The sequence below is a fragment of the Scomber scombrus genome, chromosome 13, assembly GCF_963691925.1.
Source record: "Scomber scombrus chromosome 13, fScoSco1.1, whole genome shotgun sequence".
In the NCBI taxonomy this organism is placed as follows: domain Eukaryota; kingdom Metazoa; phylum Chordata; class Actinopteri; order Scombriformes; family Scombridae; genus Scomber; species Scomber scombrus.
Window position 1 is genome coordinate 14,631,541 of NC_084982.1, and position 14,119 is coordinate 14,645,659.

General features: G+C 39.2%; 1 protein-coding gene across 4 annotated transcripts in view; it reads left to right on the forward strand.

Annotated features, from left to right (window-relative positions):
- Positions 1-1,148: 1,148 nt before the first annotated feature.
- The window catches only part of LOC133993287 (plakophilin-4-like), an 83,813-nt gene continuing 70,842 nt past the window's right edge, over positions 1,149-14,119 (forward strand). For all 4 annotated transcript variants that reach the window (XM_062432197.1, XM_062432200.1, XM_062432199.1 and 1 more), the window contains exon 1: positions 1,149-1,301. The gene's annotated coding sequence lies outside the window, so the exon portion shown is untranslated. The remainder of the gene's footprint in view (positions 1,302-14,119) is intronic.

Below are 14,119 nucleotides of genomic sequence, written 5' to 3' on the forward strand. Positions count from 1 at the left end.
CCAAAGCTGTGGGCTCAGGCCAAATTCACTATACTATAGTACAACACAAAGTCATCAAGGTCTTTATGACATTGCAAGAATATGAGTTTTAGTGTAGGGGAGTAGATAGATGGTTGAAAAATTCAGGCCACACAGGCATTGTACCTCTTAAGGTGTGCGGTGTGAAGGCTGGGTTTGAAGTATGAAGGAATGGATTTAATCTGTGAGTGAAATGAAAACTGAGGCTCTGTTCTGGACCAATCGAAGATACCTTGCTATTTTTTTTATCACGTCTCCGGCAGAAATTAATGGTTTATTTTTTTCTTTTACAGCATTCAATTTCATTTTTTTATTGACACCAAATTATGAGCTAAGGTTAGGATTCAGAACACAGCAGACTAATATTAGCTTCTGTGTTCTGTACTTTAGAGGGGCTGAAATGATTAGTCAATTAATTAACAGTTTTACTTATTTTTACGTAAACATTCCTTAAATGCATTAATCTCATATCTCATATTTGTTCCATATGCTTATGTTAACTGTTTGTAAACTTGGGTTGGGCTTTTGATTGTTGTCAAGCCAAGCAATTTAAACATGTCTCTAAACATGGCCTCTCAGACATTGTGATACGCATTTCACACAAACTAATCGGTTAATGTAGAAAATAATCGACCAATAATCTAAAGTAATATAGTTGCAAGTTGCAACCCTATTACGGTTCAACAATAATACGGGGAAAGGCAAACTCGGTTAGGTTAGCGGTTAGGCTAATTTATTATCTTGACACAAGTTTGGTCTTCAAGTCAGACTACAGAGAATATGACAAACCTAGTAAACAGAAACACATATCATAGCAGTGCCTCGTAATAAAACTTAATGCAAAAACACACGACAGATATCAGCCACTTGTTGTGATAGTAAAATGAACGTTTATGCACACCTTAGCTTACCTTGTAGTTTCCCTCTCTCTATACTGTGTATAAGGTTGACAAAATTTGTAACCAAGGAAACTATCCCCTCCCTCTGCCATTGGTTAATTCAACAAAGCGAACCTCCTCGGAAACGCCCCCTGCTCCCATCTGAGCCAATCAGGAGTGCTCGCTACTCTCCCACATTCCCACTGACGTCATGCACGCTCGCAATGCCTGGGACTGCTGGTGGAGGCAGGGGAGCGGAGGGGTTCGTCTTCTACTCGGCTATGGAGGCGAGTTACACTCTTGTACATGCATGGGACTAAGCGACGGGACTTTACCGATGAAGTTACGTGTTTCAATGTAGATCCGAGTCGCAGCTCAGCCAGCGAAACTACAGTCCTCCAAAAGGTATTTAACTGTTTTTCCATCCCCCTCGCTCCTTGACTAACTGCAGAGTAATTTCGGGGAGAAACGTTGGGGAAAAAATGAAAGCATCTGTGCGCAAAGGCAGAAGGGTACGGACTGCTACTTTAACTCAGAAAGTCTTGAATTCACTGTGAAGAGAAACTGGCCGGCCTTTGTGTCTGTGTGTGTGGCACAAGATAAGCTTTTTTTAGTCTTCTTTACAGCAGGCTACAATCTAATAGTACGCTAATTGTTTTCTTGTGACTAATTCATCGCCAACAACGCACACCTTTGAGGGACCTTCAAACGCTGTCTTCGGTGTCGTGCTTTAACCGCTGGGATCAAACTACAGCTTAATATGCACACAAACTGTTTCGGACGTTAGTTTGCCAGTGGCGAAGAAACTCACGTTTTCCAAAATATTGTCCTTGAAAACGTGCTGCTGAGAAGTGCAAGAAGAAGAAAAAAAGGGGCAGGTGAGCTTAGAGTGTGGGAATCTCTGGAATGCGAGGTCGCCGAGAGGCGGAGATCCAGACTCTGCTCCCACGAGATAAGCTTACCTTTTACCCTCACTTCCACTCGCTACATTCAAACTAAGCCATATTTAATGACCTTAATCTGCATTTTAAGTAGGGGCGTTTCTTTACACGTGAACCATGACAGAATAGCCTTTCTTTGCAATGTGCAAGATCAACCTACCTTTTAGGACAAGATAGACTCACCTTTATTATCCCGGAGACTGTTAAAGCTCTGTAGCCGAGTCTGCAAGAAGACATTATACAAGCATGTTGCATGCCAGTGCCACAAATTTGATCCTGTTTAATGAGATAGTAAAACCTATAGGCAATCAAACAATCACTATCTATACCCTCAGACAAAGCCCATATGTCTATACCTGGGATTGATTTAAATTAATAATTTAAAAATAGCCTATAAATGTGTCACACAGTCACACGCTCAGTCTTCAATTCACATTTCTAATATTCCAGGACTTGAATATGAATGTTCACTCAAATCCTAGTGTGAAAAATGCCATGGCAAAGGTAATAGAGAATTTGCTTTAATGTGTCTGTGTCATGTTGTCTGGCGAAAATATTAGAGAACCAATTTTATTAATTTTGTTATGATGGATAATCACCAAAAATCAAGTTTTAAAACTGATATTATTAGATGATATATGCAGGGAGCACTGCTTAACTTCTCCTCAGTTGCTGTGCAGGTGTGGAAAGGTTATCTGACTGAATCACTGATGTGGACCACAGTGCAAGTTCTTCTCATTTCAGCCAATTAGCGGCGGAAAGGCATATGTGGATTCCCTCTTACACCGCCTCAATCACACACAGTAAGACACATGCACACACAGCCGAGAGGAATCTCTAGGTTACTCTCCTCGTGATTCACATTAGTGCACAAGACACACACTGCCACACAGCTGACAACCATTGAGGCTGGTTTACTGTGGAACTGAGGCACCAGCGGGATGTTAGTGTACAGTCTCTCTGTTTTTGTTTTGGAGTAGTATCTGCTTGTAGTCCCAGTGATGACTCGATGTTTGGGGAAAAAGGAGAGATGTTTTAGCATGACAGACATTCAGCCAACCTGTTGTCAGTTTCATTTGTCATGCAGCTTGTTGTTTATCACTGTTGCTGTACCAAACAGTAATGCATGATTGTGAAACTTTTTGTATCGATTACGTGGGTGCAAGAAGATGTAAGAAAAAAAAGAGAAAAAAAAGTTTTGTTTGCACATGAACAACCCTCACATGAAAACACAAACATGCTCGCAAAAGACTGTGTTGTTGTGATTGTTTGACCCAGTCTTCACGGTGAGTTCTTTTTAATGGGAACTGACAACAGTTGAATAGTTTAGCGCCCTTTGGCAGGCCTCTCCCATGTGTTCCTTTTTCACCTCTCAAATCTGGCCTAACATCAAGGCTTAAGGCCTCACCCCTGTGTTTCATGTCAGATTTACTCTTTTTTTTTTTTTTGCTATGATCACAAGTCATTCCCCCCTTCTTTTAAGAAAGGGGGAAAATATTTCAAATCTTTGTCTCACAGCCCTGGATGACTGGGCTCAGAATGGTTAGTTTGCCTTGTGCATGCTTGTGTGCATGTAGGTAAATTACTGAAGTATATACAGTTATGCCTCTTCCTTCAGCCAGTCAAAGGAAGGTTTGCATCCTTTGTGCACAATTCAGTCAGTCAAGTGCTCTTAAAAGTGAAACTTTGCTGAATGGCAGTCAGCTGGTGTTTTATTCACTCCATTACCAACTCTTGAATGTGCCATTTTTTTATGATATTTGTTAATTCATCTCATATAAATGTTTATATAGATACAGTGCTGTGCAGTGTTCACACTTGGGTGACTGGATATGATAAAGTGATGATTGGCTTTGCATTTTAACAAAGTCTTTTACTGAGTCATATATGAGAGTTTGCACAGTGATGCAGATTTGTCCAAAAGCATAAAAATATGTTAAGTAGAAATGTGCTTTTCTGTGTCTGTGTGTATTGGGAAGGACTCTCAGCTACTGCTGCGTGGCTCCACTGTGGGATGATAATAACAGGTCATAGCAGCAATCAACCAATGAGGAGTTTGTGTTCATCCTTCAGGGCGGAAATTGTTTTCATCAAATCCACCCCACATAGCTACTTTCCAACCCACATTTTCATGGTGTGGTCTGAAGGGAGTTGATCTTTCTCTCCTGGCTGCCTTGAGAACAAACCACATGTATTAAAGTAGGGAATTTCCATTTTGAGCTTTGTTCGATCACTTTAGAGGCTTGTGGAATAAAATGAGACCAATTAATGATAAATTCTATCATGATTTAACACTGAGCAGGAGGACTACAAGCGGACAACAGATTTCCTGCATAGCACACTCCTATTTGAGCTGTGCGTTCATATCATATAAAACACATTAAGAAACCATACTGCTTGTATAGAGTGCATTCAGCTTTGCAATCACTTGTGTGGATAAGCCTTGACATGTGCAGCTGCTGGCTGATGGTTGATTTAACTGGAAATGTAGATAGATTCCTGAAAGAGTCCCAGATTTCATGCTTTGGTTGGATCCCAGACAGCTAAAGATAATACTGAACACAAAGCATGTCAGCGCTTTTGGAGCTTAGGTTCACAATAGATTTTTTTCCAGTAAAATAGCCCTCCATGGGCCTGACATGCTGAGTCTGAAAGACGGCCCCTCGCCAGTGTCTGCTATGTGGACGGCAGCAGTAGTGAAGGGGAAGGGCTTTTCCACTGTCGTTTGCTCAACATGTAGTCCTACTACCACAGTCTTTCAGTTGGCTCATTTCTCAAACACTGCATCTGTCTGAGCCTATCTGGCAGTAGATTTACCTCAACAGGGCACATAATACCTTGTTGAATATTTCAAAATACTATTCACATTATCACCACAGGTGAAAGTCCTCTCTTCAGTGATGGTAAAAGGAGGAGTGGTACAGGACTCCATCCCAGTGGATTGCATGACATAACAAATTAGAGAATATTACAATGGCCTTTATGGTCATGAAAGCATAACGGGGCCGAGAGTGACACTTAATGATGAATGCTAGTGACTTTTTGAGCCAGATGCCATGCTGTATATTTGTAGCATCTATATGTAAGCTTTCATCTTAAAATGAGAGCACTGTAAGACACTTCTTGTGATTATTTCCTTTTTAATGAGAAAATGTTGACCATTTTTCTTAAATTGATTATTTAGTGTGTTAAATGGCAGAAAATAGATTTCCCAAAGCCTGTGTGACATCTTTAAACTGTTTGTTTTTGTCAAACTTATCATCTTAAACTCAAAGATGTCTAAGGCTGCAATGAACAGTTGCTTTCATTATCAATGTATGCATTTTTAATTGATTAACTGTCAGGTCTTGAAATAATTGAAACATTACCATTACCATCCACAACCAAATTATATTTTGTTTACTAACATAAAAGAGTTTGGCCGTCGATAAGCCGACCCTTAAGGAAATTGTCCATATATTAATGTTCTGCAATTTACTAGCTGCATAATGGTCTAGTTGTTTCAGCACTGTTTCTACATGAGTTACAAACATAAACGTTGGCTGTCCTTCTTGTTTTTTTAAAGCTCGTATTGCTTGTTTGTGGGATCAGGTGTCATCCCAGAGTGGTATGTATGTGCTCGGAGGCTGGATTTAGTCAGAAGGTGAAGGCATCTCGCCAATGTCAGGTTACATTCTGGTGACCATGCAGGCTGTTGTCGGAGGGTTACACCTGCTCCCAGACTACAACTGAAAACTGAAACGATCTGCAAGGTTTGTCTGCCTTACCTGCTTCCATAAAAGATTGCCAATAAGCAGCAGGTTCAGTTCTTAAATGTCAAGGCATTTAAAAGACTGCTACAAAGTAAAATTGACTCTGGGAAAAAAAGTAGTCGTTGACATTGAAGATGAACAAATACAGTTCAAGCACATGACATTTAAAATGACATTTAATGGCTAAGTTTTGCACTGGTTGTAAAGTTGAGAAGCAGATGTGGACTGTGTGATATCAAAGCTTATACTGTATCTTTTCTTCCTCTGTCAGAGTAACTTGATATAATAACCACATCAAAGCAGACAAACCTGTAGCCGTAAGGCAATCGTGAACAAATTGATACAATATAAACAAATCCAATTCTACCCTTCAACTTTCCTTCTCTTTTACTCACTCTAACTCAGTTAGAAAACCAAATCCAAGAAGAAGGAAAATATCCCAGAAAGACCAGCACATTACTGAGTCTTAAGAGTTGAGTTACAAAACTTTGACTGCTATGCTACCGGCTTACAAACCCATCCAACCTGTTAAAGAGCTTTTTCTGAAGTGGGCTCTCCCCTGCATGCACCAGTAACCCTGAACAATGCCCACCCTGCTTATTTTTGGATGGACATTCAGTCCCTGGTGCTCACACATCACTTAAGATTTCCAGTTGTAGCAGAAATAAACCCCAAAATGCTGAAAAAAGCATCACTCACACACAGTAAAAGAGGTGCACATCTTTTCTGGCAACACGGATGACAAATAACATATTGTTTCATCATATATAGGATATAAGTAAAGACTTGCAGAAGTATCTTGGTTTGATATGATGAACATGACGGCGCCCATGCCTGTAGACTATAGCACCCTCAGGATATAAATTCCAGGCAATACCTCAAATAAAATCCTACGCACCTCTGCATAACTGCAAAGTCATACACGTCTCCATGAATCAACACAGAGTACAACTAAAAGGGAATTTATTTTACTAAGTTGTGGGGTGTGATTTATTTTTTCAATTAAATCCCCTTTGATAGATTATCCATATGGTGCCATCTCATAGAAAGCCTACTTTCACTTCAGTATGCAGTGACAATGCAGTCTGAGATATTTGCCATTTTGTCAGTCTGGATCCCAGGAATGTTTTTAAGCTATGACAGTAAATTAAAAAAGTTTGGATATCCAAAACAATGTATACTCACCTGAACTAAATCATTATTTCAAAAGGCCAGCTGGTGTTGGTTGGCTGTCCTGACATTTACTTTAGTAACTAAATTCCTTTTGACTGTCGGCATCTATGCATGTCACTGTCCTGTTGCATAAGGTACAGGAATTGATTTCATTTATTTAAAATATTTTTCCGTTAAGTTCTATTGGATAGGCAGGTAATTTTAATTCACTGTGTTCTTATAATCTTATTGTAAATGTTAATTCTCTTTCCCACTCACCAGTCCTTGGCAATTTAGCCATTTAGTTTAATTTTATGAAAGGTGGAAACGTGTGTTGATTTGACCTATCATTTTATAGGCACCCATAAAAGTTATTATTTTTAACCCATAGCCACTTTAGCTTCATTATTTATAGTAAGCAGCCTGCCATCTCAGAAACTTCTCAAATGCAACAACCAGCTGCAGTGTAACTGCAACATAATCAACGCACAGAAGAGCAGTAATTGTGTCTGCTCATGATTTAATTATGTTATTATTATTTATTATTATTATTATGTATATATGTTTATATATATGTGTGTGTGTATAGATTTTAACATCATTCTCAGGCATAGAAAGAGAAAGTTAACCCAAAGTCTGTATTAAGGAGGAGCTCATAGTCGGCCAATACCAGGCCACCTGCTGAGAGGACTCGACCAAGCTGAGGTGTACAAATTATACATGAGGCTTACCTCATGACATTGAGAGATCACATTCCAGCCAGCAAGCCAGAACTAGTGGAGGCGCATAGAAGTAGTACATTTCTTCAGTCATCTTAAGCAATAGGACATTTCTATTGCAAGTGGTAGAATAATTAAATTGTCACTTTGGCCAATGTCAAGAATGTCGCTCAAAAATGGTTATTTATTATTATTTTTCACATTTGCACGGGCACACATAATGAAATGACTGTTGAGAGCAGCTTTGCAGCAGGGTGAGGTGGTTAAATCACAAAGTGAAGAAAGGATCAACATTTGATCTTGTTTTTTTCTGATACTGATAAGATCGACTCAGGACATTCCTAAACAGTACCATTACTTTTTAATGATTTTGCTTGTTTCATTCAGTAGGAATTTACTTTATCATCACTATGATTCTGTTTGTTCATGCAGTTATCAGTAGCTGCAATCAGATTTTAATGGATAGCAGCAAATCGTTCAATGGCCAGTGTCTCTCCATCTTTAAGCACAGAGCGCTTAGTAGGCAGTGCCTAAGCAGTGCTTATCCATATCCCTCTTAAAGCTGATTTTCATAATACTTCATAGCAATAGGAATTTCCTTTTTTGTTATCTGTTTTTTCCAAGTTCACTCTGATTCAGAAGCCAGTTTCACATAGAGGAGTTAAATCTGTCACTCTTAATATTTTTTATTCTAGTTGTCTAGAATGGCCTGTTCACTGAATAACTTTTTTAGCACATTTTGAAACCAGGTGTAGGGCCTGGTGGTTGTCATTTAAACTGAAAAGAAAGAGTGATTTTATGTCAATATTAAATGATAATCTTGTGTCCTAAAGCAGGAAAGCTGAATTCCAAAGAATCTCTGTCAGATATATTTCCTAGCTCATTCACTTCCTAATTGAACCAAATATAACAATCTGGGGGAAGAAAAATTGAGAGGTTATTATGTTTGTTTTGCAAAGTTAATCTCAGTTCGCCATTGATCTTAAATTGTAGTGAATTTGGTTGTTGCTGACTTTAAACGCATATTTAATCACTCGCAAATAGGACTACAGTGGTTTATGCTTTGGATTATCAGTCAAAGAGCACTTGTTTGTTTTAGTTTTAAATGAGATTATGTTGCAAATGAATCATACTGACCGGATTGTGAGATTGGCTCTGGTGGTGGTTTTGTTTTGTAGCTATGATTGTTGTGAGGTGATTAGCTGAGACAGAAATGTATTCAACTAAGTTGCGAAGTGGGATGGGTGGAAACCGAAATAAAAACAAATACTGAAATAAAACAATAGAAAACAGAATTAATAGAAAATTAAACAAATTACACAAAGATAAATCTGAACAAATGGGTCTTGGAATCCATTGGGAGCAAATTCCAAAGTTTAGGAGCAGCATCCTCAGAAGTGCAGTTTTCTTTAGTATTTACCCTTGTTTTAGCTACAGCCAGCAAACCGTGATTGAGTAGTTCTCTAATATAAGAATGAGCCTGAGCCCATGTAGAGCTCTATAGGTGATTACAAGAACTTTGAATTGATTTCTGAATTTGATGGGGAGCCAGTGAAGAGCGATCAGAATCAGTGTCACATGAGACCTTTTGGAGGACCTGGTCAAGAGTTTAGCGACAGCATTTTGGACCACTTGTAAATGATCCAGGGATGTTTTGCTGAAGCAAGTGGAAAGAGAATTCAGATATGGCTAAGCCATTTATCATTATGTTTGGTTGATATCTATAATTCAATAAAACAGGACACCTTTAACTATCTGTGTTTTTTTCAGTAACCCCAGGACAGAAGCTCGAGTCATCTGCACATGCTTCATGCCTGGCTACTGGACTACCAATATTCCACCAATAAACGTAAACAAAACAGACTCCAGGGTCCCTCTCACAGGCAGTCATATGCAACCTCTTTAAAAATGTTGGTCTGGAAACAAGCACGTCTTTATTGGATCGTTTATGAAATGGGCACAGTAATGGCATTTTGCATCTGGTAACATTATCATAATATAACAGCCAACATCAAATCAGTGTTTGCATGCAGTGTTTGCATGCATAACGTTAATTGGAGGGTAAAATTATGACAATGTTAACATTTATAGGATGAACTGAGTGCAGCTTCATTGACTTCCATTCAAGGGTGGGGGCTGGGAGAGGTGAGCCGCTGACCTTTTATTACAGGGCGTTAACATGACTGTATTGGTCCAAACACAAGACAGGTTTTTGCCTGCAAAAACATCTGAAAAAAGTGCCATGGTCCCTCATAACAAGCCCACAGTGCCAGAGGCCTGAAAGATGGAGAGACACAGTGATTGTCTCAAATAAAGTGACTCAAAAGTAGGTCAAGTCAACCAACAACTGATGAGGAGTTATGATGCCAATTTTAGGATCATAGTGATCAATGCAGCAGTCATCAACAGCAGCAACTCTCGGGCAGCTTAGAAATATGGTGTCAAATTGATGTTTGAAGATGGCGAGCCCACAAAGACCGTCTTAAAAATGCAGACAGTCAGAGAGAATCTTACCGTGGTCCTCGAAGTGGCCACTTTCGAGTGATTGACAGGAGAGGGTGTGAATACGGGACTAAAAAACAGAACAATGGAATGCTCATTACCAGAGCCGTCGGTCAGCTGAGGGCCTTGGAAAATCACCAAGGAGCTAAGCATACCCACCACTGGGAAAGCTAGCCTGGGCTGGTGTAGAAGAATGATTTAGTGTAATGGACTATCATTGCAACGCAAGTCTTACCTAGCGCTTTTCAGCACTATGTGATTATCTTTAGTAAAAAGGCATTCATACATTCTGTATCAGATAAGCAATGCTGATCAAACGCCTGTGTTTTTTAACATACAAGAAAGGTGAGACATCAGTCGTTGTTGTAGTTTCACTGGAAAGCATAATCAGCGGATTCATGAGATGCCGTATATCAAATGTGTTGGCTGGCAGCAAGGATGACGTTGTATGGGAGGAACCGATGGAACCAGAGCGTAGGAGTGATGATAATGAGAGTGAACACATCAAGGCAGAGGACCTATGTGAGGAAAAGTCTCATGTCTTGACATGACACATCTGAGCTCATTTGTACTACAGTTACTGCAATCTAGCCTGTTGTTTTTTTTCTCTGTCAGATTTGTACTGATTTGGATTGAAGACTGTTCAACAATTATACTTAATGCACTTTATACATTAATGGTTAATGGAGTTATTGAAATGTTGAGGGGCTAAATGGTTGTTTCTTCATGGTGAGAAGGATAGCCTAATTAGTATTAGAAATACATTAAAAAAAATTATAAAACAAAATTTGGTCTTCAAAAAGTTTTTTTTTTTCAAATATGAGCAGGGCTTGACAAAAATGCTTGACAGCTTGACTGGAACAGGTGAATTTTTTTAGGGCAAGCAGAAGAGAAATGTACTTGCCCCATTGGACAAGTTAAGTTAAAAAAAAAATCCACATTATGTGCAGTGTTTCCTCTACCATTGCCTGCCCCCCACCCCTACTTAAAGGAATGAATAAAAACAAATAGGCTCACATGTTCATATGAGAGTTGCATAGACTGTATGTTGTGTGTTGTAATTAGGGCCTCAGTGGAGGCTAAACACACACAAACACTGTTTAACACAGACTTCCATCACTTGCAGCTGTTAGCTCAGACTGGCTCCCTACCACAGTTTCTGTTGTAGCCTCTAGGAGCACTTGTTTTGTTTTCTGTTTGAACACTGTATCCTTGCATGAGACACAGAGACGGCTATTACTGTTAACACAGGCTGAGAAACCACCACCTGCTCCTGCTATACAGGTGTTTAAAACAAACAAACCCTCCTCCATCCAATTAGCAGGTAGCAGCAGTTCAGAGGATGACGCATGACATTAACTGACATGTGTGGCATTAAATACAATATCAGACAAAACACAACAAAGTAACTAGCTAGAGCTGGTTTTTTAAAGTGTTAAAGTGTTATTAATGTTTATCCGCTACTGCCAAACCATCCCTACTGTGATTTGTTTATCCACAATTACTGCAATTAACACAAAGTCAAAGTTCTGGTTCATGCTCAATCAGACTTTTAAATGGAGAGCCTTCTACATTTTCAGAGTGATTGATGGAATTAGAAGAATTAGCAGTGTGGAAGGACTGCAGAATGTAATTCTGTTAGAAAAAAGGCAAACATAGAGAACTGATTCAAGGAGGAAGAAGGCACAGATGATTCAAGAAAGTTATAGGTGGAAAGAGAAACAGCAGCAGTCCAGGCTTCTGGTGATGAAGAGACATGAACAAATTCCTAGTAGAGTATGGTCTGACTGTATGTAGATGAATTAGTGTTGTGGTATACTTGTAAAAGCACAATCTGTTATCCGAATGTAAACTAAAGGGCATCTAAACAAACAAAAGCCCTTACGGTTTTCCATCACATTTTCACACCTGGATTGGAATGATTGTGAAACTGGTATTTAAAAACTGGTATTGTATATTACAGGGTTTCTAATATACTGGTATATTAGAAACCCTGTAGAATTTAAAGAGTTAGTCATTTATTTTGTTTGCTTTTTGTGGGAGAAGCAATAGATTAGCTGGGGAGGGATGAGGAGGGTGAAGACTGGCAGGGGTTGGTTTGGGAGGAAGGGCTTTGACAATCTCTGTATTTTCCCAGTCACAAATATTGCGTAATATCAATGTATCTGAAAAAGTCAATAAAGATATTGTTCCAAAAAAAAAAGAGTTAGTCATTTAAGTGTAAAATCCAAAATGTGACATATTTTGGATCACATGGGACAGTATTTTTCAGAATTGTCATCCATGTGTGTTTTTGCTTTGTGACCATTCGGTTGGGGATCAGAATCTGTTCGACAGACTGTAATCAGTCTTAATAGACTTAATAGGCGCTGAGTGAGCTCAGTTATTCACCTCAGGGACACACACTTACATCAGGACAGGACACTGCAAATAGCAGTGCTAATGCTAATGTTTGTTTTCAGTTTCTACCATTAGGATGACAGACCTCTCTCAGAATCAAAGTTATCTAAACATGTTAATTTGATAACCATCTGATATGCTCAGCAGTGGGAAAATGTTTGACACAGCAACAGGAGGTCAGTACAATTGCAGCATCAGTTCCATTAATTATTAACTGAACTGTTTAAATGAGGTTAAAAAATGAATATCCCAACTACCGTGATCAAATTCTTCTAATCATACTTGTATTTGTCCTCATCAATTAGCAGCACAGTGCATAAAATCCTCTGTTATATCCGACTTCTCTGCAGATGTACACAGCATTATGCAGTAATTCCTTCTGGGGAAGCATGGTTTCTGTAGTTGTTGTGTTTGCACTGTAATTGTATGCAGAAAGGCATTAGTGTGTTAAATGTATTTTGTCTAACAATGTGTGACAGGATGAAGCTCGTCTGTCTAGCACAAATACAGATTCTATTTTCAGGGATTTACATCCATTAAGGATAATTTATATCCGGTTCTGTCACAACATATTACTGGTGGTGACATGTCGGAAACATGATGATGTGCCTGCAGTTGAGCCTCTTTGCTCCTCATTAGTTGAAGTATTTATTGTGAGGAAATGATGTAGAGGGTGAATGATCATAGTAGGAAGTTGTGCATGGAAAGTTAGTCTTGTGTTTTTACTGCTGCACAATGCAAACATGGATTATTTGCTTTGTAGTCGTCTTCTCCCCCTCGTCTTCTACAAGTATACATATCTGGCAAGATAAAGTGCAGCTCGGGGAGTGTGCATACTGTGTGTAGCTTTAGTATGTGTGTGGTTGTGTGGTGCATTGACTGTACAATGACTGTTTCCTGCCTTTACTCATAGCCATGCCATACCCTGCCCTGTGGATACACATGCTCCTATCAGCCCCAGGTTATTGCAACATTTATTGGGTGACGTTCAAGGTGTGAGGTATGCCTGGGTGCAGCCTCTGAATGGTTTCTTTAGCATGCCCACTCTGTTGAGAGGGTTAGTGAGTCTGTCGGACTACTGTCTCCACACAGCATCATCCATCTCACCTTGTTTAATCCTATATCAACAGAAGAACAGGTATGTCTGTGTTTGCAGGGAGGCTACGTCACTCTCTAGCTTATCCATGTTATGATTTATAGAGTGATTGTGTGTGCATGTGTTTCTGCTCAGGAAAGGAGGCATTCCTTTGCTATTGGGTGTGTCAATATAAGCAAAGCAATTTCAGCTGTTGAGAGTAGTAGAAAGTCAAACATCTAGGGATAATAATAACTTTTTGAGTTTTGCTGCTGGCTAGTCCATCATGTGGGACACTTACCGAGAAGTCCTTATTGCTCCTCAAAGGAATTTTCCATTTGTGGCACCTACCAAGAAATGACAGAATGTAGATACCTAATGAGTGTAGATGTGTACTGTCTTGGGTAATAGTTAATCAGTAATATGCAGTATGTATAGGACCATTATATTCTCAAACCAGCCATTTGACCAGCAGTCAATTGGAAACTTACTGTAAACAAAAGAATCAACTAGTGACCCTTTTGTAACTGCAGCGTTCACTCTTCATAGCAGATGATATTCAAGTTCATAACAAAACAAAAACTAAATTAAAACAGTCAAGTCCATAGCCATCATTGAACAATTAAGTGTCTTAACAAAATATATCCTAACAGTAGCATATCTGATGCTACAAATACCCCTA